This window comes from Schistocerca gregaria, chromosome 3, assembly GCF_023897955.1.
Source record: "Schistocerca gregaria isolate iqSchGreg1 chromosome 3, iqSchGreg1.2, whole genome shotgun sequence".
Classification (NCBI taxonomy): Eukaryota; Metazoa; Arthropoda; class Insecta; order Orthoptera; family Acrididae; genus Schistocerca; species Schistocerca gregaria.
The window spans coordinates 315,840,898-315,866,908 of NC_064922.1; the positions used below are offsets into that span (position 1 = coordinate 315,840,898).

The 26,011-nt window shown below is 40.2% G+C and overlaps 1 long non-coding RNA gene across 1 annotated transcript; it reads right to left on the minus strand.

Moving 5' to 3' along the window:
* Window positions 1-348: 348 nt before the first annotated feature.
* On the minus strand, window positions 349-1,372 carry LOC126355730 (uncharacterized). Its single transcript, XR_007565512.1, has 2 exons — window positions 590-1,372; window positions 349-468 (listed from the first exon to the last, which is right to left on the minus strand). It is a non-coding gene; the product is annotated as an uncharacterized LOC126355730 (long non-coding RNA).
* Window positions 1,373-26,011: the final 24,639 nt, after the last annotated feature.

Here is a 26,011-nt window from a genome sequence, read left to right on the forward strand (position 1 = left end):
AGATTATAAAAGACTACATATTTCTGTTGTCTTATTCTCATCTAGATGAGGCGGTCTAAACCTGAAATATCTGAAACTGAAATCTCTACAAAAACCAAGCAAATATGTCTACATACACAGTGAAATACCAGAATGGTGCACAGTAGGCAAATAGAACCTGAATGCTGTTATTCTTACATGACTAATATGCAATGAAATTCTCTCTCGTATCCGTATGGAAAGCTCTTCAGTATCCGGTGTAGTTTAAAGTACAAGGTACAGGTTGTCTTTCTTTGCTAACATAATTACACACAATAAACGCTGATTACAAAATTTTGTGCTTCAAGCGAAGTTAGGGCACTTACCTACAAAAATTTTACAAAAGTTTCCACACCACAAAAGGCGTGGATTGTTCGACAGGACACATGTTTTTAAACACAGTTTCCTCATGATTTTCCAGTCATCAAAACTGTTTCAGTGCGTATGGAACTGCAAATGAATAAAAACATGTACAACTAGCTGCAGCCGAATTTGATGTCTTACACAACTTAGTTTACTGTCATCACAGTGTTTTTCGTAGACGGAAAGAACAACACACTATACAACTCACCTGCTCTGATTAATGCAATTAAAAGGAAAAACGTTGTAATGTTCCCTATTACACCTTCTTTCGCTTTCTTCTTTTCTTCTGCAGTTAATTCCTCTGGTCCTCGAATCCGTATCATTCTACAGAGCGTGTCACTACGTCACCAACTTTTAATAAAAATAATGAACAACAAATATCCTTCGCTCCACAACAAACCACCAATCAACCACACGCTCTTTCAACGTTCCCACTTAACTACTCTCGTTGATGCATAGAGGTGGCAAAAAATAACGTAACTGATACAAATAACCGATTACTGAGACGTAACGGTTACTGTGATAACCGTTCCTCTGATATAGGCAGTTATTTCAATTGCTGTCTAATGTCAACAGTAACTCGCGCCAGCTGTTGACCGAAGATTGTACTACGCTTTCCCGGAGATCTGGCTAGGAACTAAGGAGAGGGTAGACCATTTGGAAGGCGTTCTATAGGCCATGGGAATAACTGTGAGACTGCGCGCTTTCTGTTGATAAGAACTGTATACTATATCGTGCGTCTTCGTTACTTTTAGATAAACAATTAAATAAAGTTAATGTCCGAGCGGTGGCTGATAGGAGCTGCAGTACAGGCATTAACAAGTGCTGTCGTTCCCTTACGCCACCACCTCATATGTCAATTTAGCTTGGACGGGTAGTATAAAGAGAGGTACCATAAGGAATTCGAGGGACTATGGAAATACTGCCAGAGATCTGTATTTTCGTCTGGCAGTTATCGTTATTGGCTCGGGTAGCATTCATCTCACACTAGGTGAGGAGAACCCTACGTCTTAATGACGTAACGCTACGTCTCCATGACGTAAATCGACTAAATGAGTACGTATATCGACTTTTGCAGTTGTACCGATAACGTCAAAGCTAAATGTAAATACATGTGTACAAACGAAGTGGCAGAGGTTGTGTGATATGCTCATCTCAGCTGAATGAATTGTTAAATGTAATCCCAACAATTTGAGATGTTATTGTGTATTTTTGAACATAATTAATGTCTAATGAAATAAAAAAGCTTGTCATTCTTTTTAAATCTGATGAATCGTGCATAAATCGTGTGACAGAAAAGTGAAGTAATTAATTATTATGCTGCAATCCAAAGAATGTGGGATGTTATTGTGTGTTTCATGAACGTAACGAATATCTGAATGAAGGAATCATAACCATAACGAAAAGAAGTGTCTAGTCATGTTTTCAGTCCGATTAATATTGAATAAATCATGTGGATAAAAACATGAAAGCGGAAGAAATTAAAGAGTTTCGTATTTTTATAAAATCCAATGAATTGTACATAATTCATGTGGGCAGAAACGTAAAACTGAGAAATTGAAGTGGTTCTTAAGATAATTCCGAATGTTGCTAGAAGCATTAAACCATCTAGTTCCATTTAATTTTGCCTTTGTGTTGTAAATCAACTAAGAAAGATATTGAAATCTTTCAGACTGTCTTCATGGATCTGCTCGAAAGTTATCTCATCTCCGTTAGAGCCCGTGTTCAGAACGACGTACACGCTGGGAACACCGGACAACATAAACAAATAACAATGCAGATTTTAGATGCATACAACAGTCGATATATACAGAATGCACACAACAGGTGATAACACAACTCGTGAAACTCATGCTGACGCGTGCCTACGTCACTATGACGTAGGGCTCTCCTCACCTAGCGTGAGATGAATGCTACCCTATTGGCTCACAGTTCTCGCTCTCTGGCAGTTATCGGGCTACCATTACGGGCAACCTGGAAGTTGGTAAAGGAATAACTGTGGGTCTGTGTTCCTGACACAGTGACTCCAGTCTTAGATCCCGGTGATATTTCAGAGACGATAATTACTGGAGCGAACAAATATTTACTTACTTCTTCGGAAATAGCCGCTGGCCATCGCGAATGACAGTTAACACGTCAGAAAGTATAACATAATACAGTTGAACATAATAATTATTATCCTCATCATTTGTCAGGAGATTGTCAAAATATGTGAATATATTACAGTAACTGCTAATATTTACAGAATTGATACACTGTCAGAATAAAACACAGTTACGCCCTTTTAATAAATTTATCATAGACAGAATACCCGATCTTGACTGTTGCAACCAAGTGCTGTCAAAACTGAAATATAGCAGAATTTTTACCTAAGCTGGTCTATCAGTCTCTGTTACGATATGCATCAACAGAGTATAAGGAGGGGTCAACGGAATCGTCCGATTCCACCCTTCTGTTTCGACATAAAAAGGTGTGTGAATGTCATTACGGCACGGTGTTTATGAACTGGTTTGTATATATGTGTGTGTGTGTGGGGGGGGGGGGGGAGCTGGCCGATCTAGTTTGCAGTGCCGGAATTTGATGGTGGTAATTATTATTTTTTTCTAGCTGTGATATTTTGTGTATTTATGGAGTACTGAATGTGATTTATTTTATGTAGGGATGATTGATTTGTGGACTTTTGGGATTGTGGTTTTATTTTTCGCAGTTGTAGGTGTTGCTTTATTGGCATCAGTAGCCGTGGTGGACCTATATAGGTCACCAGAAATGACTGATTCCCATTTTCATAGTTGTACGTGTTGTTGTTTTGGTATCGTCATCTGAGGTTTACCTATGTAGGTCAAGGGAAATGTGTTTTGGTATGGTCACCTATGGTTGACCTATAGTGTTCAAGGGAAGTGTCCGATACCTGCAGATTTTTGTTGGTGTAGCAGAATGCTATATTTTTTTTCTTTTTGCTCTTCATTTTGTGTTTTGGGATCATGGTATGTTTTTTTACTAGCTTGTCCTCACCCTAAAACCCCCAACTTCCCGCAGTTGTCCCGTAGGTTTGATTGTATTTTTGCTGGGAGATGTTATTGTATTATTTATATGTATCTTCATGTTTGTTGCCATGTGTATGTAGTGATGTCATAGACACACTTAAAATAGCCATTTCCGGCATATTGATAATGGGTGTAATCAGACACTTCTGTATCATAAAGTCTTTCAAACACACTGTAAACTGTGCTTTATCTGAAACCAACTTTTTAATGGTTCCTGACTTGCTGGCAGTTTATTGAAAATGCATGTTCCTGAATATTGGACCCCTTTTGGACCAAGGTAAGTGATTTTAGGTCTTTATGTACATTGCTGTTCCTATTTCTAGTACTGATATTATGTATTGAGCTATTGGTTGGAAATACTTGTAACAAATTTCATTAAGGAATAACTATACTAGGAAGCAGTGGTTAGAATACAAAGTTCCTTGAACAGGTTCCTACATGATGTTCTTGAATTTATACCACAAACGATTTTTATTACACGCTTTTACATGCGAAAAACTTTTGCTACGTTTGATGAGTTACCACAGAATATGCTCCCTTATGAACTAATAGAGTGAAAAAATGTGGCATGCCCTTCCAAACTGAATTTATTATCGAGTTGTAGTCCCAGAAATGTAACACTGTCAACCTTTTCGATCTGCATGTCTTCATATGTTATAAACATGCTGTAGCTGGAGAAATCGAGCAGTTTCCAAACCTCACATAAAACTTGGGTTAGTGTACTCACACTTTCCCCAATAGGACTATCTTTTACAGCACAGGAGTAAACGAATCCATCACATTACATTTTTTTGTTGTTGTAATGTTACTTAAAAACCGACTTGATTGCAAATTTTTTATTCATATGACCGGTTTCGGTTCATTCAGAACCATCTTCAGATCTGTTAAAATAATGAAACTAATTTACTATTTCACGGAAGCAAATCTTTTTCATCCTATCTAATCAACATCAAATGTACCAGAGCGTACCTCATATTTCAGTTACAGGAGTAACCCGTCCAAATCCAGCAGTTTTCACATGTTACATCACATAAAATTGGTTGGCAAGGTGCACGTCATTTATATTAATTATAACACTATTACCAACAGGTGGCGTCTGGTACATTTGTTACATTCCATTTGCACATTCTATATTCAGTAGATCTTTTTTTATTTTATTAATTAAAAATACTTAATTAAAATATGTAGGTGTCAAGGTTAAAATCTATACTTGTCAGCATTAATAAAAAAACAGTAAAATTATCATTTTTATACGATCTAAAAAACATAGGGTGATTTATATATCTATGATGATGGTGTGAACTTGTTTTCCTCTACGGTGTGCTTCCGTATTTCCCGCCATTTCGGTGTTGTGCCGCGATCCGCTCAGGAGGGCCCCGTCAACGACGCCAGGCACTGCACACGTCTTCCGGCTTCTCCACCGCGCACCATCTCTCATCCCTCCGCCTGGATCTCCACACGCAACAGTTGTCATCTTAGTAGGTCGTCATAAATGCTAAAATAGGCGTTATGATTGAATTCGCTTTGCTCGTTGAGGATTATATCCGGATATTTATTTTTGTGGGTGTATATTTAAATTTCTTCCAAAATGTTAAGAAACCATCCCTTATGGGCTCTATGCAGGATTTCTAAATTGTGTTCAATGTTCGTGACTGAGTGCTTTGTCGCAGCCATATGCGCCCCAAAAGCTGTTTTGTTTTGAGAGTAGGTGTGCTCCCTGAATCTGATTTTAGATCGTATAAGAATGATAATTTTACTGTTTCTTTATTAATGCTGACAAGTACAGATTTTAACATTGACATCTACATATTTTAATTAGTATTTTTAATTAATTAAATAAAAAAGATCTACTGAATATAGAATGTGCGAATGGAAGGTAACAAATGTACCAGACGCCACCTGTCGGTAATAGTGTTATAATTAATATAAATGACGTGCACTCTGCCAACCAATTTTATGTGACGTAGCATGTGAAAACTGCTGGATTTGGACGGGTTACTCCTGTAACTGAAATATCATGTACGCTCTGGTACATTTGATGTTGATTAGATAGGATGAAACCGATTTGCTTCCATGAAATAGTAAATTAGTATCATTATTTTTACAGATCTGAAGATGGTTCTGAATGAACCGAAACCGGTAGTATGAATAAAAAATTTGCAATCAAGACGGTTTTTAAATAACATTATAAAATCACTGATTGCTGTTATCCCATAAGACATTATGTCTGTTTTTGCAAAATTTTTTTGTTGTATTACAAGGCTGTACACTTTATTCTATTATGTGAGCAGCACAAGAAATTAAGCTCCGAATTTAATCTACAGTACTCAGTTTACATATTACTTCATACTTAAAAACGCACGTTGTTAACATTTTACTTAAACAGTGCTGTGGTGAAGTTCCGCGTAAGTTCTGTGGCAGCTGCGAAGATATTTCTAATAGCGTCCTATAGCCTACAAACATATAATATGAAACACTAATAATCGTTCTAACATGAACTAAAATGTACCTGGAGTTAATAAGGTAAGGTTATGACACTATTCATACGAATTCCTGCCATTTCACACTACTCGCAGTTATACTGATAACTAAACTGATGGATTCCAACTGTCGTTATTTAACTGTAACCACTCGGAGTATTCGGTATTCGCTAGCTAAAAATAACTTGGCAGTTAATAGTAACCATTAACAATAACGGTTATCAAAGAATAACTGGAACTGTGATAACGGTTACTCCAGAATAACCGTATGGCCCACCTCTATTGATGCAGTTGCAGTCCGTCGTTCGACTATAGCTCCACGGAAAGAGCCAAAGTTGCACGAGGAAGCAGACAGATAATAATCACTGCTCACCATCAGTCAGAAGTTGACTGCTTGACTCCCAGTAGTGCACGTGGTGTTTTGTGTATCTAACGAGTGTAAGTGAAAGCGCGAAGAATTTCTTCTTATTCCACTAGGAACAAGGTGGCGTTGGGTCAGTACCATCAGAAATATTATGAATGAAGATAAAAAATACACACGTTCAGAGTGTGGAAGAAGCTGTGATTATCGATAGCTCCACAATCAACGACGCAAAAGTTTACAAATATTTGTGTTCCTTACTTTATGTGGCAAACTGTTCAATAAGGAGCGCAATTTAATGTGTCACGAAAGAGACGCTGTTGTACGAAAATAAATGTTCTTAGTGCATTATTTCACTTGCATGCAGACATAATCTACTTTCATCACTGAAGCCCATTCCAACTTCCAAATGATTCTCTAATGGCACCATTCGAGCCCTACACGTCGATGCTGTGGTGTGAGTGGAAGATGACTAGAAATGTGTGTGCCTGTAGTCCCCCTGCAAATAACTTATTTGCAACAGTTCGTGTTGACACGTCTGGGCTCACAAACCCTCTTATCTGTGGTGCCTGAAGGACTTGCCGCTGCTGCCCTTATCTACGACGATCATGGCAGGAAGATGTGCTGTGTGGACATCCAGAACCTCTTCTACAACAGTGAGATGTTCACTTGACCACTAATATCAGCATTTTTGAATACCTGACATAGAACATCCAACGCACGTGGCGGTTCTCTGAAAGGACAATCCCACAATTCGTAAGGACACAACTTGACTCCTTTCAAACTCGCCCAGTAGGCTGTAGAATGAACGAATGCATCTCCATGGCATGGTTGTCTGCTTGCTTCACACGTCTGCACCACATTGAGCCCCCTGTCTGTACGTTTTCCTTATTAAAGGGTAGATACAGATGGAGCTCTGGTAGCTATGCCACCTTGCTATTTGTTCAAATGTGTGTGAATTGCTATGGGAGCAAACTGCTAAGGTCATCGGTCCTTACACAATACTTAAACTAACTTAGACTAACTTACGCTAAAGGACAACACAGCACCCATGCTGGAGGGAGGATTCGAACTTCCAACAGGGTCAGCCGCACGAACCGTGGCACGACCCCCTAAGACCGCCTGGCTACTCCGCGTGGCACTTCGCTATTTGCTGGTGGACCACGTTGAAACCATTACCAGTACATCTGCTCTCTCCCAGGTGGCATATATCATCATCAGATCAAAATCGACATCACTTTTCCAGTGTACTATTTTTTTTTTCTGGCAGCGTAAAAGGCAATTTATTTGCTTCCAAGTTAGAGTGAAGCAACCTGGAAACAAAAAAGAAGCGTATAACACTGAGCAGTGCAACGATTCACATTCCATTGTTATGAAACATAAAGGGTATGGCACTTGTATAGAAATGAGGCTAAATGCCAGTGATAACCCTTCTGAGATGTTCTCCAAGCCAGAAGACACAAGCACCTGACACAATCTGTAAGGTGTCAGGCAAATCCAACACCTTCCATGAAAACCCTGACATGATAAGCAAATCCAGTAGTATGTCACATAGCTCCGAATAAATCGTGACATTAAATTAAACAAAGTAATACGAGTTACGAGTGAGCAAATGGAATACCACAGACTGACATAAGAATGCTTAAATGCATGTCGTACCTTCCCACCGTGAGACCGACGCAGTTCCGAGGGGAGAAACGAGTACAGAAGCCGAGAGCAGAACTGTGTTAAGCTAAAAGGCCCTACGATAAGGGACAGACTGGACACCCACGTCGGCAGCCTACCTCTAAGACTACCACCCACACGTTTTATCGTGAGACTTTTTCACGTCTCTGTTACGTCAAGGACCACCCCCAGCCCATGTTAAAAGCTAGAGCCCTCCAGAAAAATAGTATAGATCTTACGATAACACAAAAAGGGCCACTACCACCCGCACATTTTAGCGTGAGCCTTTTCGCGTGTCTGTTACATTAGAACCACTCCCCAGCCCATGTTAAAAGATAGAGCCCTCCAGAAGAACAGTATAGATCTTACGATAACGCTAAAAGCACCACACCAGCTGCAGGTTTTAGTGTGAGAGTTTTTCGCGTCTCTGCTACGTTGCAAACTTTAAAAACATTGCCCCACCACGAAAAGTTTCTCATTGGATAGACAGAATTTTTGTAGGCGGAGCATAAGGTTAACATTGAGACCCTGATTGGTCAGATGAAACCACAGCCAGATAGTTTTTTTTTTTAAAACCAACTTCGGTAAATGTAGTAAGGAGAAGTTAGAGGAGAGTTGCTTCCGAGATGGCGAGGTGAGCGGAGATGTGCTGCCCGCCGCTGCCCTGACGCTGCCTAAACACCGACAAGGTACTGAACGCACGCGATTCCGCATTTTTGAGCGCATAAGGCTTCACTCAGAACTGCAGAAGTCCCATCTGTTACACCTCATTTTTTGTGTAATACTAGTGTCGATCGTAAATTAAAGCTCATGGTGTTCATATTTGCCACTTGAAGTAAAAATCTGAAACTCGATGATTTCTCTGTTATATAATTATTGAGAAGCCACATCAGCCACTGTAATTTACGACAAGTTAGATAAGTAATTAAAGATAATTTAGGGTCACTGTCGACCATTTTGATAGTTTTCTCTTTTGTGAAACTTAAATTAAACTTAGATTATAGATGTGATATGGCATAGGTCATCCTTCTATCGATTGTAGAACTTGGAAACCCATTCAGGGAATATTCGTTCACATTTTTGTTGAACGCACTTGGTTTTTACCATCCTGTATTAAAACATTTCCTTTTATCAACAGTGCAATTCATAAACGATGTTTTGTGAGTAGAATAAAATTTCCAATGGTAAACTTAACTGCTTTTTCGACGTTATTTTACCACCTAACTAAAAATAGGAAAGCCTTGAACCCTTTCCACTATATTTAGTTAGTATTAAGATTCTTTTACAGGGAGTGCAGTGGAGCTGACGCTGAGATCATTTAGTATTTGGTTATATCATCGCTAGTCTCACTGAACTCTTCTGAATTCTACATGTCATGTGTGGTCTGCCGTCTCCTTACCAGCAACAGGTCCCAGGTTCAAACTAGCCAATTCCCTAAAAAAACACGCTCAGAGCGTCGTTGCGTGAAAGTGGTAGGGAGACACGATATAGAACAAACAGGCACCACCATGAATGTTTAGAAATCAACTCCTGAGAAGGGAAGACTTTGTCCTCATTATTATGAATAGCGCTCAATGTAAAATTCTGTAGAAGTACTGTAGTGACTGCATTTACATTGGTGGAACTAATGGCTGTGGTTTTGAGTTAATTACACTATTTGCGCTTGATAACATGAGACGAGTTTTTTTTAACTTTCCTTTATTTTGAACAGGTCTCGCCAAGAGATGCTGTCATTATTTTAATGACATAAATACTGAAATAAGAAATTCAAGTCCACAAGTGTTTATGTGAGAATTAGATGAGTCATTTTATAATACTTTGCTTCCATAGATAAAAGAAGTTATAACTTTTGAGCTTAGTTTAGTAACTATGCTATCATGCAAGCTCCATCCACAAAACTTCTATTCGTTTGGGTGGATGAGCAATTGAGATAGTAGAAGCATCTAGAATTTTTGCACAAAAAACTAAGTAAATACTATAATGTGGCAAAAATGCTTCAGGACTACCACAGAATTGAATCACTGTTGTGTGCCTATTAAGCTTACATAAACAGCTTGCTTAGATACTGTGTGATCTTCTGGGGAAATACAGGTATGGTAAAACAAACTTTCAAACTTCAAAAAAAAATGGCTGTTAGAATAATGAAAGGAGTTTGCTATAGAGAGCCATGCAGGGAAACGTTTAAAGAATTTAAAATAATGACATTTCCTGGTTTATACGTTCATGAATGTGTATGCTTTCTGAAGACTCACCAGGAATTTTCAAACATCGAACAACCAGGTTCATAACTACAAAACAAGAAACCGAGATAAGTTTCACAGAGACATCCTCAAAAAAATCTGTTACCAAAAAATCTTCATTGCCGAACAAAAATACTTTTGAACGCCTTGCCTGCAACTATAAAGAAAGTTAAGGAGTTTAATAAATTCTGAGTAGAGGTAAAATAATTTTTAATAATGCATAACTTTCATAATGTTGAAGAATATCTGAATATGAGAAAGTAAAATTATTTACACATACTGATGTAAGATGGTTGTACTTTTATGTGAGATTGTAAACACCTTAAATATAAGAAATCTTACTGTCACTAGCCCTGGCTATGAATTGACTATATTCATACAGTTATTGGATGAATGAAGAAATTGAATGAAATGAATTTAATTAAATTTCTCTAGCAATGGAGTGACTGATTTTAGATCCTGTTACAATTAAGTTAGAGCAGTGGCATAATGTGGATTTTTGTTAGCCTATACAAGCCCGAAATTTTCCGCTCCTTTCTCACTCAATTAAGCAAAATATAATTAAGATCTTTGACAATGAGTAGCAATATTTAGTTAATACTTCTAATCAGAAGATAGGGATGTTAGAATTTGTTTTCCCTGCATATTTTTTAGTGTCTTCTATGTTTGCCTTTATACTGAACAGATAAGTTCTAAAAAATTATTTACATAACTTGTTTGTGTGAGTTGTCTGTAACAGCAAAGAAAATCATGTCTCCAAAACAGTTTCAAGAAAGAAAATAAATACTTTCATACAATGAGAAGTAAATAGTTTGCTACATCTGAACCTACAGAGAATAGGCTTTCATAACAATAAATTATGTTGTTCTGATTTATGTTTGGGGAGTACTTTTATGTATGTTAAGTCTGTAATACTTTCTTGTCAATAGGACCTTAGTAGGCATTTCCACTGAACACAAGATGATGTGCATCCAGTCTGTGCATGGACTGGCATGCTACATTTTGTCAGCTTACAACTAGCTGATGGGAGGAATCCAGCTGGCTTTGCTGCATTCAGGAGAGTTTCACGACTTACGATAGCTTACCTTCATGAATAAACTTTTCATAATACACACATTAAAAATAGTTTTGCATCACCCCAGTTCCGAGAACTCCTGAAGATAAACCTTGACTGTGGATACTGTATCACAGACACAGTGCCTTGGAGTGTTCAGAGATGTCACTAAACCAATCCAAAGATGTACACAACCATGCATGAGCAGGGCCTATTAGATGGAGGGGGTCCAGCAGCTGATCAGTTCCAGTCATTCCACCAGGAAGGAGGTGCATGGCTTGTGTTGTCTGTAGACACAGTATGAAGTTTGCTCTACAGAAGGTATTTACTTATCATGTGTAGCTCCAGCGAGAAAAGCCTGAACTGGAAACAAACATGGCACGCATGTTACAGTCGTCAATTTGTTAAGAGCAGCGAATGCAGTTAGATATCTGTAAGACATGGGCATAAACCGAGTGATATTCATAAGAACGTGTGTAGCTTGTATAGGGACGACTGTATGGACCACAGCAATGACTACAGGCAGTGTGGATTCAGCCAAGAGGACTGCGTGAACCTTAGTGATTCGCCACGCTCCAGCTACAACCCTTCAGAAAGTCAGAGCCTTAGAGGCAGCAATCGTGAACTACTGGCGAGTGCAACTGCGAATCTTACATAGCAGCTCAACATTTCCTATGCTGTGCTGTACGATATTGTTCACAACATTAATGCCAATGCTATCAAACTTCTTTGTGACAATGTTCGCCCCCATGTTGCTGGTCCTTGAACCGTCTACTGGTGTGCTGCCATTTCATAGTGTCAAACAGACACAATATTTTGGCGATCAGACATGTCCCCATCGTCAGGCGCGCTCGCGAATTGAACTCCTGACAGACAGGCAGGTGTGGCTCGAGTGCAATCATGCACAGCTGATGAAGGTTAACCAGATCCAGCTGTACCTGCTTTGGAGATTCATGCTGAAATTGTTGACTTTGTATTGGCTTTGTCCTCTCAGTTGTCACTGCTAATATGATTGTTCTTGTCTGGTTGCCTTGTGCGTTTCAGCGTGTAGCCGCAAAACAACGACAACCAACGTCTTCCGCACTGGTTCGACCTGGAAGTAGCTTTGCTTCTTCTGCTGCTTATCCAGCGGTAGCCATTCGTGGGAGTGGACCACCAATGGAGCATCGTGCATCAGCTGAGGCAGGCCTCTAGTGCAGATGAAGGAGGGAGTGTTCAGCCCATGAGTCTGCCACCCCATAGCCTTCTGTTCGAGTTCCACATATGGATAAATACACTCAAGGACTAACCATCTATGTGTGGAAAGCAAACACCATCAGCATTCAAACAGGAGAATTTCAGCAGTTTCTGCATGATGAGCACGTGGACGTCTGCCTCGTCTCCGAAACATGGCTGAAACCTGGCGTGGATATGTGTGGGGCGAATTTCTGATGCTGTTGCTCCAATCGGACGACGCAGGGAGGCAGGATGGCAGTTTCTGTGAAGATGACGCTGCACCACTAACAAGTGCAACTCCTAGATACGGCAATACTGGAGACCATGGGCGTTATGGTCAGCACTTTAGCTGGCCAAGAAACGCTCGTGTCGGCTTTCTGGCAGCCGACATGACTCCTGAAACCCAAAGACTTCGAGACGCTGCTGTCGATGAATGGGAAAGTTCATTGGTGGCTATCTCGAAGCCAAACACCTGGAGTGGAACTCCTGGGTCACCAACAACTGCGGGAGGAGGCTAATCCAGTTAGTTAACGACCATGACGCCATAATGCTGGGTCGATTTGATCCCGTACACTACCCAAAGCGCAGCCGACGCGACAGTCTCGACATCGCGATCGTCAAAATTGGCAGCCTACAATGCAGATGCGACTGCTGACTTCCTGAGGGTGTGCGGCTGGCTAATATTCCCGGCCCCCACGCTCTTACACTGGATAATGGTTTCACATAAAGACTACCCTTTTTACACGATAGTTTCCTAAAACAAATTACAATTTTTATATGACAAATAGTATTAAAACAATCTGAGTGTCTGAAGTGGCAGTGTGAGCAAGTAATACAATGAATAATAAAACCAATACTGACAGTGCTTGTACTACAGCTGCTGCTGCCACTAGAAGCGTTAAGAGTAATAATAATAATAATAACAATAATAATAATAATAATAGTGGTGGAGATAAAAAAGAATATAAAGATGCACAAAATATATGTTTTCTGATACAGCGAGGTCTAGGGAAGGGAAATGTAGGGAGATTGCACCAGCTAAGAATCCTGGGAAGAGAGGAAGATCTGGTCAGAAAGATGGATGCACAAGGATAACAAGTGTCTACAGGGACAATGATAATTCTTATTGCTAGCTTCAGTAGCAATGTCGCTAACTGTCTTCTGAAGCTGGAGATGTTATTCAGTTCCCTACTATAATGCCAGAGGTTACTCTAGTTGGGTTCCTGCCACTGAGGAAGACTTCAAGAAAGTGACTGGATGATATGGAGTGGGATAGAAAGGTTTTGCTCTCATGGGAATGGGTGTTTATGCCATGTTGTTAGATAACAGTGTTAAGGCTGAGGAGAAATATGAGGGACAGTGTTCGTTAATAAGCGATTAGGGAGGACAGGCAGTATGGAAATCTCTGCACTTGCCTGCATGCAGCCAGGATAACTATGCATATGATGGTGAAATATGATCAGAGTCGAACACCACAGATATAATGAACACTGGTATTCATAAACATTTCCAGGTATTGTGGGCTTTCATGATAGAAGCCTTGCAGGATAACATTGCAGAAATCAATAACTGAAAGTATAAGTATTGAGGAGTAAACGAAACAATAATTATTCATTGTGACAAACAAGCCAGAAAGAAGTCTCTCGTGGCCAGTATATGAACTAACAGATCTATCCATACTAATGACACTGCTGTTACCTATTCGAAAATCATTGTTCCAACACTTCTATCATTAACTATTTCCTCTGACAACAGCTCAAAAGTTTTTCCCTCTCCTGGCTGAAACTAACACTAAGAGTTCAAGAAAACCTAGTTTGTGGTGTAATCTCACACCTTCATTTTGAACCAGTTCCATTTGTTCAGTTGCCTTCAGATTATGTGTAAACACCTATGTAGACAGAATGGAAATGCATTAACTAATCTAATGACCACGCAGACAGGATTATCCAGCTTGGTCACTACCTGCCACCCACCATTTGTGCCGCCTGTGCTCATGGCTGTGCCAGAATCCCCTTCTCTCCCTCCCCCATGACTACACCATTGAGTTAGAGTTGTATCTCCAAGAAAAATATGCTAAAACACCAGGTTCTGAGCATATCGTTACAGAACAAACAGCAGTGTTAGCACAAACATGCATCCTGAAAGAATGCACCAAACCATAAAATACATATATCTGTATGACAAAAACGTGAAATGTCTCAACAAATCATTTCAAGTATTAATGAGCGTCGTCAGGGACAAATTATTTGACAAGTTCATTATTTGTAAAAGTAGTAAATTCACGAGTAAACTCCACGATGTTAACAAAAAACACAACTTAAGTGTAGACATGGTTAGAGAACGCATAGTTGAGGAAGGAAAAGGGTGACCTCACATCATCCACTTCTGAGGTGAATTTCACTTATTTTGTTCACGAAAATTTACACAACTGTAGTTACAAATTGATTTGTACTGCATCTGAAACCTGCATCCACCAATACATATGTTCACACTAGAGTCCACAATCAGGTCTGCTTATGCAAAATAAGTAAGCCATCCAGCCAAGCGAATGTCAGAAGCTTTGACAGTATTAATGATGTCATACAGGAAGATGCATTAAATTGTATGAAGAAGGAGAATCAATAAGAATGTTCCTTGATTAATTTGAACAACTAAATTACTGTCGTGCTGTGCTTTTTCCTCTTTTCTCTTATATTCGTGATTAAAATAGTAAAGAGTGGTCTTAAGCGGTTCATGTGCCAGTGATATGGAGGAAGAAACTACTTCATGTAAGTCGATTTTGGGTTCAGCCCTGTCACCAGCAGAGAACGAGTATATAACACAATAAGTAAAACATCTCTTTTTACAGTTGCATTTGATTTCGGTGTGTTGATATGTACTTTCAGTCATATCACAGTGTAGTGGTAGGTTGTAAAGATCAGGTTACTGTCGTGTTGGCTAACACATAAATATCACTGAAATTCGTACGTCCCACCAACACTCAGGTCACTTCATAAGCATGGAGCTGCAATTGCACATCAGGCCCTAGAAACGTGTCTCAGCAGTCACATACATCCAGAGAATGAAATGAAATGATTGTATGGCACTGATGGCTGGGAGTCCCTACATGGGAATGCTTGGCCAGTTGAATTGCAAATCTTCTCATTTGGTACCACATGGGCAACTTGTGTGTGTCGATGACGATAAAATGATGAGGAGGACAACACAACCCCCTGGCCCTGAGCAGAGAAAATCTCCAAAAAGGCCAGGGATTGAACCTTCGCCCATTGCATGGAAGTCAGAGACGCTGTCCACTTAGCTAAGAGGGTGGACCTACATTCAGTATCTGTGATCGAAGACAACTTGGGTCTAGCTCTTGACCGTAGCTATGGCTCCTTACGGTTTCCATAAAGGGAGGAACACCATTGATTTAAGTATCCTGATGACACAAGTCGAGAAAACCTTTGCTTAGAATGCTTATATTACAGATTTATTCTCAGATATTCCTGCAGCTTATCACTGTGATGATGTTTTCTTGTTTACGGCAAAAGTTTGGTGTCCCACATATTAGTCTTTGTGTTCTTCAGAATAATTTACATCATAGAACCGCTTACATTATACAGCAAGACAACAATTTACACAGAACCTTCTCAGCGCAGAATGGAATTCCTCAACGTGCTATCCAAAGTCCCCTCTTATATTCTTTACTTGTAGCAGAATTGGGAAACAGCTTCTGTCAGCTTAGAACTGTATTGCTCACAGGTGAATAATGCAGCTGATCTACTACCTGAATTATACCTGAGAAACAGTCTTATTCTGATGCCCTCAAAACCCAACGAATACTATCAGACTGGAACCTTTTAGATTAAATATACAAAAGTCAGAAAAGCTGTACAGGCCTCTCCTGGACAGCAGATTATCCTGGACCAAACGTGTTAATCGTATTGTCATGAAAACAGAAACAGCTCTGAATGTTGTTTAACAGCATTTTACCTGCAAGATGTCGATATAAACCTCCGACATGTCAAATACTGATATCTGTAATTTTGTATATGCAAAATAGTTGTATACTTAAAATTTAATTGTCTTCTGTAACCTTAATAAGCAACTGTAGCAGCTGTATTGTTTTAAGGAAACAAACCCAATAAAATTACAGCTTCAAACTTGTGAAGTGAGCCACGCTTAGGTGGGAAATACGAATTTCACCAATTTTTGTGGCATACAACACGAAGTAAGCTTGATGTTTACAGTCAACCAGAACATTGTATTATCATTGAAAGAATTTATAAACACGCTTAGCTTAAACGCATTTGCAAAAGAACATTGATTTACCACACATATGGAGACATCAAAGACATAGACACAAAGAGAATCACTCACCAATACTGCAAAGTGCGGATGTGGAATCTCTGCAATCAAGACGCCAGTTCGGACCGAGTAATCGTAGATGGCACTCCCCTCTTATATTTTTGTGTATTGAACAAATGTTTATCCACACATAACAGTGTCCATGTATTATTATCACGTCACTTATTAACATATTGATGTGTACTTCCACATTGGCGACCCACAACAGCAGAGTACACTGTGTTACTTGTAAAATACTGTCATGTGCCATGTCACTGCACATTAACAATGGACACAAATTTAACCATTTCCCTGTTCCACAGAAATATACTGGTACAAATCTATCAACAAGGACTGCAGTGCAGTGTACCCGTTGCTTCAGCCAACGAACTATATTGTATACAGAGCAACAAGTGTGTATAGACATAGTCTCACAAAATATGGTGACTGTGGATCAATAATGGCCACCATCAGAGTCTGGATAGAAAGTTGGCCCCAACGGGCAGACTATATTCAGTCGTTCAGCATGGTCCAAATATCAATTTGGTACCCAAGCCTCCTCTGCCTGGCTGGCTGGCACATGCTCTGAACAATTGCGATGCCTCCTGACTTCACACAAAGCTGTCATCACAAGCTCCCCTACAAAAAATGAGGCACCACCTGTACATGACACCACAGCAACAGTCAAATCGACTGCACCAGCTAACTGCACCCCTTCTCAGCTGGAACGCTACTGGTATCATATGTGATAAGGTGCATCAGCATACAACTGTCTTCAGCCTTGGGAATGTCTAAAAGACAACTGTGGTACGAAATATACGCACCACCCACCATTACATAGACGCATCACCTCCCCTCATCTACAGTGACTTCACACAATGGATATATCTACATTCAAGATCTTGACACTAATCTGTACTTTCTCATCGACACAGGATCAGACATGTGCACTGTGCTTTTCCTACTATTTGAACTAAATATTGCAAACATAGTACTGCATTTGCAAGTGGCTAATAGTGCAGCTATCCCTGTACATGGCACTCGAAATTTCGCAATTGATGTTTCCAAAAAAATTATACTGTAAATGGACCTTCTACATAGCCGATGTCGCTGAGCTGGTGATAGGGGTAGTTCAATCTCTTACCTGACCTCTACCATGGTGCCTTATCAGTGGCAGCTTGTAGGAATGGATTCTGGGTGTTCACAAATGTTCGGATAAATATGAGAGTACGAAATTAATAATATATGCTGTATAACAGTTATACTTATCAACATATTTATATAGCTTCAGCAGCTGTCAAATAATAATTAAGTACAGTTTATGGCAAGAACGAAATAATGTTAAGCTTTCACTACTCTCTGTCTCGCATGTCTGTGCAAGTGGAAGTTTCCATGCTTTTTTATCTTTTTGGACAAATGTGCAAGGTTTCTAATACATGTATTAATTAACGAATTAACTTCAGGGCTGAAAATCAGACATTATTACGTTTCACCCACACAACATCTTACGCTTACTATACACTTTGTAAGTGTCTGCCTGTAGACACGCTTATTTGATTTTGCCACTTTATCAGGCAATAGATCTAGTTTGGGAGGTCGTACTCTCTTTGCGACTAACTTTTCCTGGTAGTTTTCTTTTCTGTTAGTGCTTAATACAGGTTCAACAGAAGCCATGTTGACACTGCACAGGAAAGACAACTTCTGCACAGTAAGCAACCAACTGCGAACATAAACTGCCAGTCGTCGAAATTATTAGAATACAAATCATTTCAAGTATTAATGAGCGTCGTCAGGGACAAATTATTTGACAAGTTCATTATTTGTAAAAGTAGTAAAGTCACAAGTAAACTCCACGATGTTCACAAAAAACACAACTTAAGTGTAGACATGGTTAGAGTACGCATAGTTGAGGAAGGAAAAGGGTGACCTCACATCATCCACTTAGAAAACAAACGAGGCACTGAGAGTCATAAGGGCGAAAAGCACGCCGTCTTCGACCTCCCGCCTCCCTCGACCCCCTCCCCCCCCCCATATTTAAGTTAATATCAGAGAAACCAGAAAGACAGTTTTTCATGAATGTTGATATATTCGAGGGTATTTCGGAAAGTAAAGATACACCGTACGCCAGAGTAACAGAAGAGTTTTGGCGAGCAAGTTGGCAACACTGGTGTTAACCTTGAACCATTAGCTTTCTCCTCGCGGTCGTTCGGCAGTTGAACGTTGCTTCTGGTTGGAGTAGGTCGTGTTTAAAATGGCTGTGCCGATTCAGAATCCCGTCAAATGCTAAGTGCGCTCCATTATACGTTTTCTTCATGCAAAATGTCATCGACCGGCGGATATTCACAAAGAAATTGTTTCTGTTTATGGGAACATTATGAATCGACAAAATGTAACGAAATGGTGTCGTCATTTCTCTAAGTGTGTGACCGATGTTGCTGACGAACAAAGAACAGGTCAGCCATCTTTGATATTTGATGCCCTTCTTCGGAGAACGCAGGAAGCAATTCATGCGAATAGACATCTCACATTGAAAGAATTGCATCAGATCATACCAGACGTGTCAATGACAACTCTTTATGACATTGTGACTGTCAAGTTAGGGTACAGGAAATTGTGTGGCGCTGTCTTCCAAAACTGTTAACAGAAGAACACAAAAAGAAAAGGATGGGCTTTGCACTCGACTTTCTCACACGCTATGCTGAAGCAGGTGATGAGTTCCTTGATCACATTGTGACAGGAGACGATACGTAGGTTTATCACCGTACACCTGAATCCAAGCGACAATCAATGCAATGACACCATTCGAATTCACCAAAAGCCAAGAAATGCATAATGTCGATTTCAGCAAAGAAAATCATTGCTTCTGTGTTTTGGGACAGACAAGGCATACTTCTTTTGGAATTTATGCCTCCTAGAACGACATTTAATGCTGGTGCATATTGCCAGACTTTGAAACGTCTTCGAAGGGCAATTCAGAACAAACGCAGGGGAATGCTGACAAGTGAAGTCCGCTTGCTTCATGGCAACGCTCTGCGTCACACAGCGCTCGTAACCAAAGCACTACTCAAACAATTCAGATGGGACGTATTGGACCATCCGCCATAAGGTGGACCTTGCGCCCACCGACTTCCATGTCTTTCATTACCTGAAGGCACATCTTGGTGGAAAATCATTCAACGACGTTGACGAGATCAAAATGGTTCAAATGGCTCTGAGCACTATGGGACTCAACTGCTGTGGTCATTAGTCCCCTAGAACTTAGAACTACTTAAACCTAAGTAACCTAAGGACATCACACACATCCATGCCCGAGGCAGGATTCGAACCTGCGACCGTAGCAGTCGCACGGTTCCGGACTGGCCGCCTAGAACCGCGAGACCACCGCGGCCGGCTGAAGAGATCAAAGATGAAGTTGAAATGTGGTTCCGACAACAGGCGGCAACCTTCTATGACTGTGGGATACAAACGCTTGTGCACCGACTTAACAAATGTTTGGATAACAGGGGTGATTATGTCGAAAAATAACAAGTAATTCAGTTAATAAGATGTAACTGACGTATTCTAAATTAAATTTTCTATTTAAGGATTGCAAACCATTGTATCTTTACTTTTTGAAATGCCCTCGTACACACAATGTGAGTCTACAATACAGATAAACATGAAGCACCATAAGAACGACAGATGTTAGAAACATGAACGAATGCTACAGTCTCACAATTGACAAAGATATGCTTCATGGTTCTCAGCACCTCAAACGGTTTACTGTATGATAACATCCAAAACTTAATATACTGTATCTCATTCAAAACCACATAAAATAGGTTTTCTGTGAATGATACTATAACATATACTGACGTCCGACCTAATTTTAGTATATAACGAGTGAATTGGCATATGTGTGGAGTGTGCTACCGCTTAGTGGGATTTATGACAAGTGAACATACATAGGTGCGCTGCAGTGTGCTTTCACCTGGTGGCATTAACGAAAACCTGTAGTTGAGTAGGAAGGACCATCAGTGCACAGCATGAACTGTGCATATTGTATATCAAATTCGTATGTATGTCATCTGTAAGACAATTACGTCACACCTGTTGCGATTGAGCTGAACCTCCTTACAACGTGCACAAGTGAAGGTGTTCTCACAATCCTGATGCCAAGTTTCACCGAGTATTGAGGAGCAGTATAGCAGAGCACAGTGGATTTAGTGCCATGTGTTTCAGATTACCGCACCTACATTACATTTAACAGCATGCAAAGAAAAACAACCAATACATCCGCAAGGTGTCATAAGTTAGGATGTTCATGTGCTCTTGTGCTACCATGACGCTGTGCCTTATGCTACCATGCCGCCTCACATCTCATCCCGGGGGTTTTTTCATCGACATCATCACAGGCCACGAATTACAATTTGCAACACAAATGGCCTATGTCATGTACTACACTGAAAGTGGTCTACTACTATGTAAGTATGTTACTAGGCCACAGCCTGCCTATATCACAACACATGGCGTCTTGCACTACCAAATTGTACAGGTTAATACATCACTATCTACCTTGTTTTCTCCTCTGCAGTCCATCGTGTAACACACCAAGGGTTAAACTCGATCAGTGTGCAGTTAGAAAGAAACGGTACTGCACCCTGTATCAGCGCAACCCCAGGTCTGTCCACCTGCCACAAGGCACGGTGTCTCACAGCAACTCTTCTTCAGGAAGCCACGACAGTGATAGATGATAGGTTGCAAGTGGGCATTGTCGATCCTTCCGCCAGCGCCTGGGCAGCGCCCATAAAGCTGGTGGCAAAAAAAGACGCTTCTGTGAGACTCTGCAGTGACTACACGTCGCCCAGTTCTCGCGCAATACATGATAACTACCCAGTACCAAACATCCAACATTTCTCACATTCGCTCGCAGAAGCCACGATTTTCAGCGCAACTGAGTGCTGAAAAGCCTCCTGTCAGATTCCCGTGCGCTCATATGATATCAGTAAAAGCGCCATCATCATTCCATTTGGATTATTTGAATTTTTGGTGGTGTCACATGGCCCAAAACACGCAGCACAAGTGTGCCAACAAATCATTGACGTAATACACACAGCCCCAAACAGCATCTCGATTTAGTTCTCATTACTCTCCGTGACGCAGGTGTCATCATCAATGGTGACAAATCGCAACTGCAAAAACAAGAAGCCACGTTCCTTGGCTACACTCTCAAAGCAGAAGGCATAAAACCGACTCTAGATCGAACTGAATCAGGAGCGCCTTCGTCGATGCTTTGGCATTCTGAACTTTTATCGACGCCAATTACTTCATGGATGAGATGTAGAGGCACCTCTTACTGACGCCCTAGCGCGCCCTCACATACATGGGAAGCGGAAAATAGAGTGGACCACAGAAATTCAAAAGGCATTCGATCGCTGTAAAGAATCTCTAACGATGACAGTGTTCTTGGCATATCCAGTATCAGACATTTAAATTACACTTACAACTGATGCCAGCGACTCAGCTATCAGAGCTACACTGCAACAGATGGCAACAGATACAATACAGCATCTCAGGATTTTCTCCAAGAAACTGACAACTTTACAATCAAAATTCTCAGCCCTCGACCAGAAGTTATAGCAGCATACAAAGCAATGTGGAACAACCCGGAAGACGCAGAATGGTGCCTTGTCCTCATTTACAAAGACACAAGCCGTTAGTAGAGGCCGTAAGACACCCTTTGGTGACGATTAACCCCAGGCAGTATAAACGCCTAGATTTAATCGTTCACTATTCAACCAACATTTGGCACTTTCACAGCAGAGACTAAGAAGTAGCAGACCACCTGTTACAACTTCACACACTCTCTCTCACACAGGACTGTAGCACACTAACAGAAGAACAACAAAAAACACTCGTTCTTGCAAGCCTTGCTCACAGACACTTTGTCCAACCCACAACTGAACGACAATCAATCCGTGGACATAAATCAAAATCCTTTGTGACATTTCACAATACAATATTCGCCCCAATCTTGCCCAGCTCCATCCAACAAATGGTCGTTGATAGCATACATAATCTTGCACACCCAGGTATCCACTCCATAACATGGTTAGTCAACAATCGATTTGTTTGGTATGGTATTAGAAGAAACTGTCTTAACTGGACACACATGCACATTGACTACCAGTGAAGAATAGTCAGTCGACATGTGCAACACTGCTTGGGAGTTTTGATATATGATGTGGGCACTTCCATCACTTACACCTAGTCCTTATGGGCCTGGTACCGGTGTCAGAGGGCTGCAAGTAACTTCTCTCCATGGCAAATGCCATCCCACTAACAGACATCACAGTGGAATTCACGGTTAAGACATTTATTACAGCCTGGATATCGGGTTTTGGTTGTGTAAATATTATCGCTAGACATCAATATGAGTTGACACTTTTTGCAGCTATCTGTAACCCCTGTGGCATCTCTCGCCATGGTGCAATGGCATAACACCCTCAAAGCAATGATTTAGTTGAGAGCTGGCACTTCACAATGAAGATGGCTACCATATGCATCGGACACACATGGGACAAAGCTCTCGCATGGTTACCCCCTGGTATACATAGAGCGTGTAAAGAAGATCTACAAGCCTCAGTAACATAGATACTCTAAAGTGAGACATTAACGCTGCAAAACAAATTTTTGTTACTGGCACCCATGCCCGAACCCTCGAATCTTATGGCAGTGATACAACGTGTCAGTAACGATACATGCAATTTGCTTGTACCTCTCTGGTGCCACACATCTTATTGAAACCATTCATACATAGGAGACTTACGCATTCCACACACACCATGGTCCTTGACGATACTCTAGGAATGGCATTACAGCCTCCATGAAACTACCCATTTCGAGTGGCCAAATGGGGAGCCCATTCCTTTGAAATTAATACTGTTGGAATTACCACAATGGTCTCAATTAACAGACTGAAGATAATGTGGATGCTTATCACCAGAGATGACACAAATACCCAACATAATTACAACGAACAAGATATCTCACATATCTGTGAATCGTGCCCTGCCCAAACGGAAACAATTAATTCACAAGAATAACTACTGGTTCCATCGAAGCAAGAACAGCCTCTGTGATACTTTTCCAATTTTTCTCCTTCAGTGCTATTCAGAATAATGAGAACGATGACTTCTCTTCTGTGGAGTGGTTGTCATAGGCTTTTTACATCTAGTTGCTTGTAGAACAACACACAGGGTTATCGCTAATGTTGATCTCGTTAACCTACACCTAGATGTTCGTAGCTTACCTATGTCTTTATGTCAAGACATTTGAACGTATATTATTCTATTGCTTAATGTCATATAAATCTATTTTATTGCCAATAGAATTCCCTCTAACTTGGAAGCACATAGAGGTTCTCTTACTGTCATGTATGTCTGGAATTGAATTGTATTAACGATGTCTTTGTCAATACCTTCCATTTTTGTTAAGCCTAAATGACTTCTAACATTCTGATGACCCACAGGAGTGGTTGCATAATTGATTTCTTAGCAACCATACACAGTCTTGGTTATTTCAATGCTGCCAGGACAAGCACTAGTTTTTTGTTACTTGTCATGTGACATCTAAAGTATGCTATGGTATATGCTTTTTTATGTTAAGTGACAACATATTCCTTTCACTTTGCTGCTTCAAGTCATTGAACATCGAGAAAAATTCAAATTTAGTGTCTTCTGACATGATCAACAGATCAACGTTAATTTCCATATTATCACCATTTACTGATAGTGACATTACAATTGGCGAGTCCACTAAATATTGTACATAAAACAATTTGGTTCAGTGGTATGTGAATGATAAGTTGCCATGAAGTGCTCCAACTAAGCAAGTTAGAGATGGCACTGTGCAAAGTACCCCAGCTATTGCATCAAGCTATGAATGGGTATGGGGAGCTGCTCAGCTAGTTACAGCGGCCTAGTGACGTGGAAATCCTGTGGTTTTGGAGGAGAGTGAGCTACTTTATGCTTAACGAAATGAGGCAAAATGGTCAGCAACTGCCTATGTTAAAAGTGAAACTTCTACTGAAAAAACTGAACCTAGTTCCACACATACTACGAAAAATCTGAAGACAGCGCCGAATTCGTCGTACTGAGACAATTTCATTAAAAATATGCATTTCATTAAAAATATTCAAAAGATTATTATTAACAAAGTTATTAACATATACACTAAAATTGTTTCCAGAATCAATAAAAATACACAGTTAGGAAGATTTTGATGCCAACTATGGTTGACCACATTAATGTTACTATTAAAAAACTACACAGTTATAAATTATTTACTGAATTATTTGTACAACACTGCAAAAACAAAAATTTCTCCACAAGTACACAAACGATTACTGCCAGTAAGAGAGAGTTGTTCTATTACTCTACTATCTATATGTTTAATGTTCAAATGTGTGGGAAATCTTATGGGACTTAACTGCTAAGGTCAGCAGTCCATAAGCTTACACACTACTTAACCTAAATTATCCTAAGGACAAAAGGACAAACACACACACCCATGCCCAAGGGAGGACTCGAACCTCCTCCAGGACCAGCTGTACAGTCCTTAGACCGCTCGGCTAATCCCGCGCAGCCCATATGTTTATTTAATATGATTTTAGTAACTTAAATTGTGCAAAATCGTCATTTGACTAATGTAGAATTGTAACAGCAAGGCGAATAAAGTTGTCAGGCTGACTAGGTCACTGCAGATGCGTTTCTGGTGTATAAAACTGAATAAAGTCCGTATATTTTTTATGTTTAAAACTAAATAATGTGATATGAGGTTGCTAGTCTCCTGCAGGAGAGCTTCTGTGACGTTTGGAAGGTAGGAGACGAGGTACTGGCGGAATTGGAGGGGTGAGGATGGGTCATGCATAGTGCTTGGGGTGCTCAGTTGGTAGAGCAGCTGTCTGCGAAAGGACCCAAGTTCGAGTCTCAGTCCCACACACAGTTTTAATCTGCCAGAATGTTTCAAGTTTGCAATGTAGTATTCAAGTTATGTTTTTGTCAACAGTAATTGGAATACCACATTTCAAGCTTTTTTATTCAATAAAACATCAAACACCACAGTTATCTTGTTTCACTTAATATTGTACAGTTAGTTTCTGGCTTTTTAAGTTAAGTTTAAGGTGGCTTGTTTGTGGACGTCATTAGTTATTTTATAATCGAGAAGTCAAGGTTGCATCTTAATTCAATGTTCGATTAATGTTT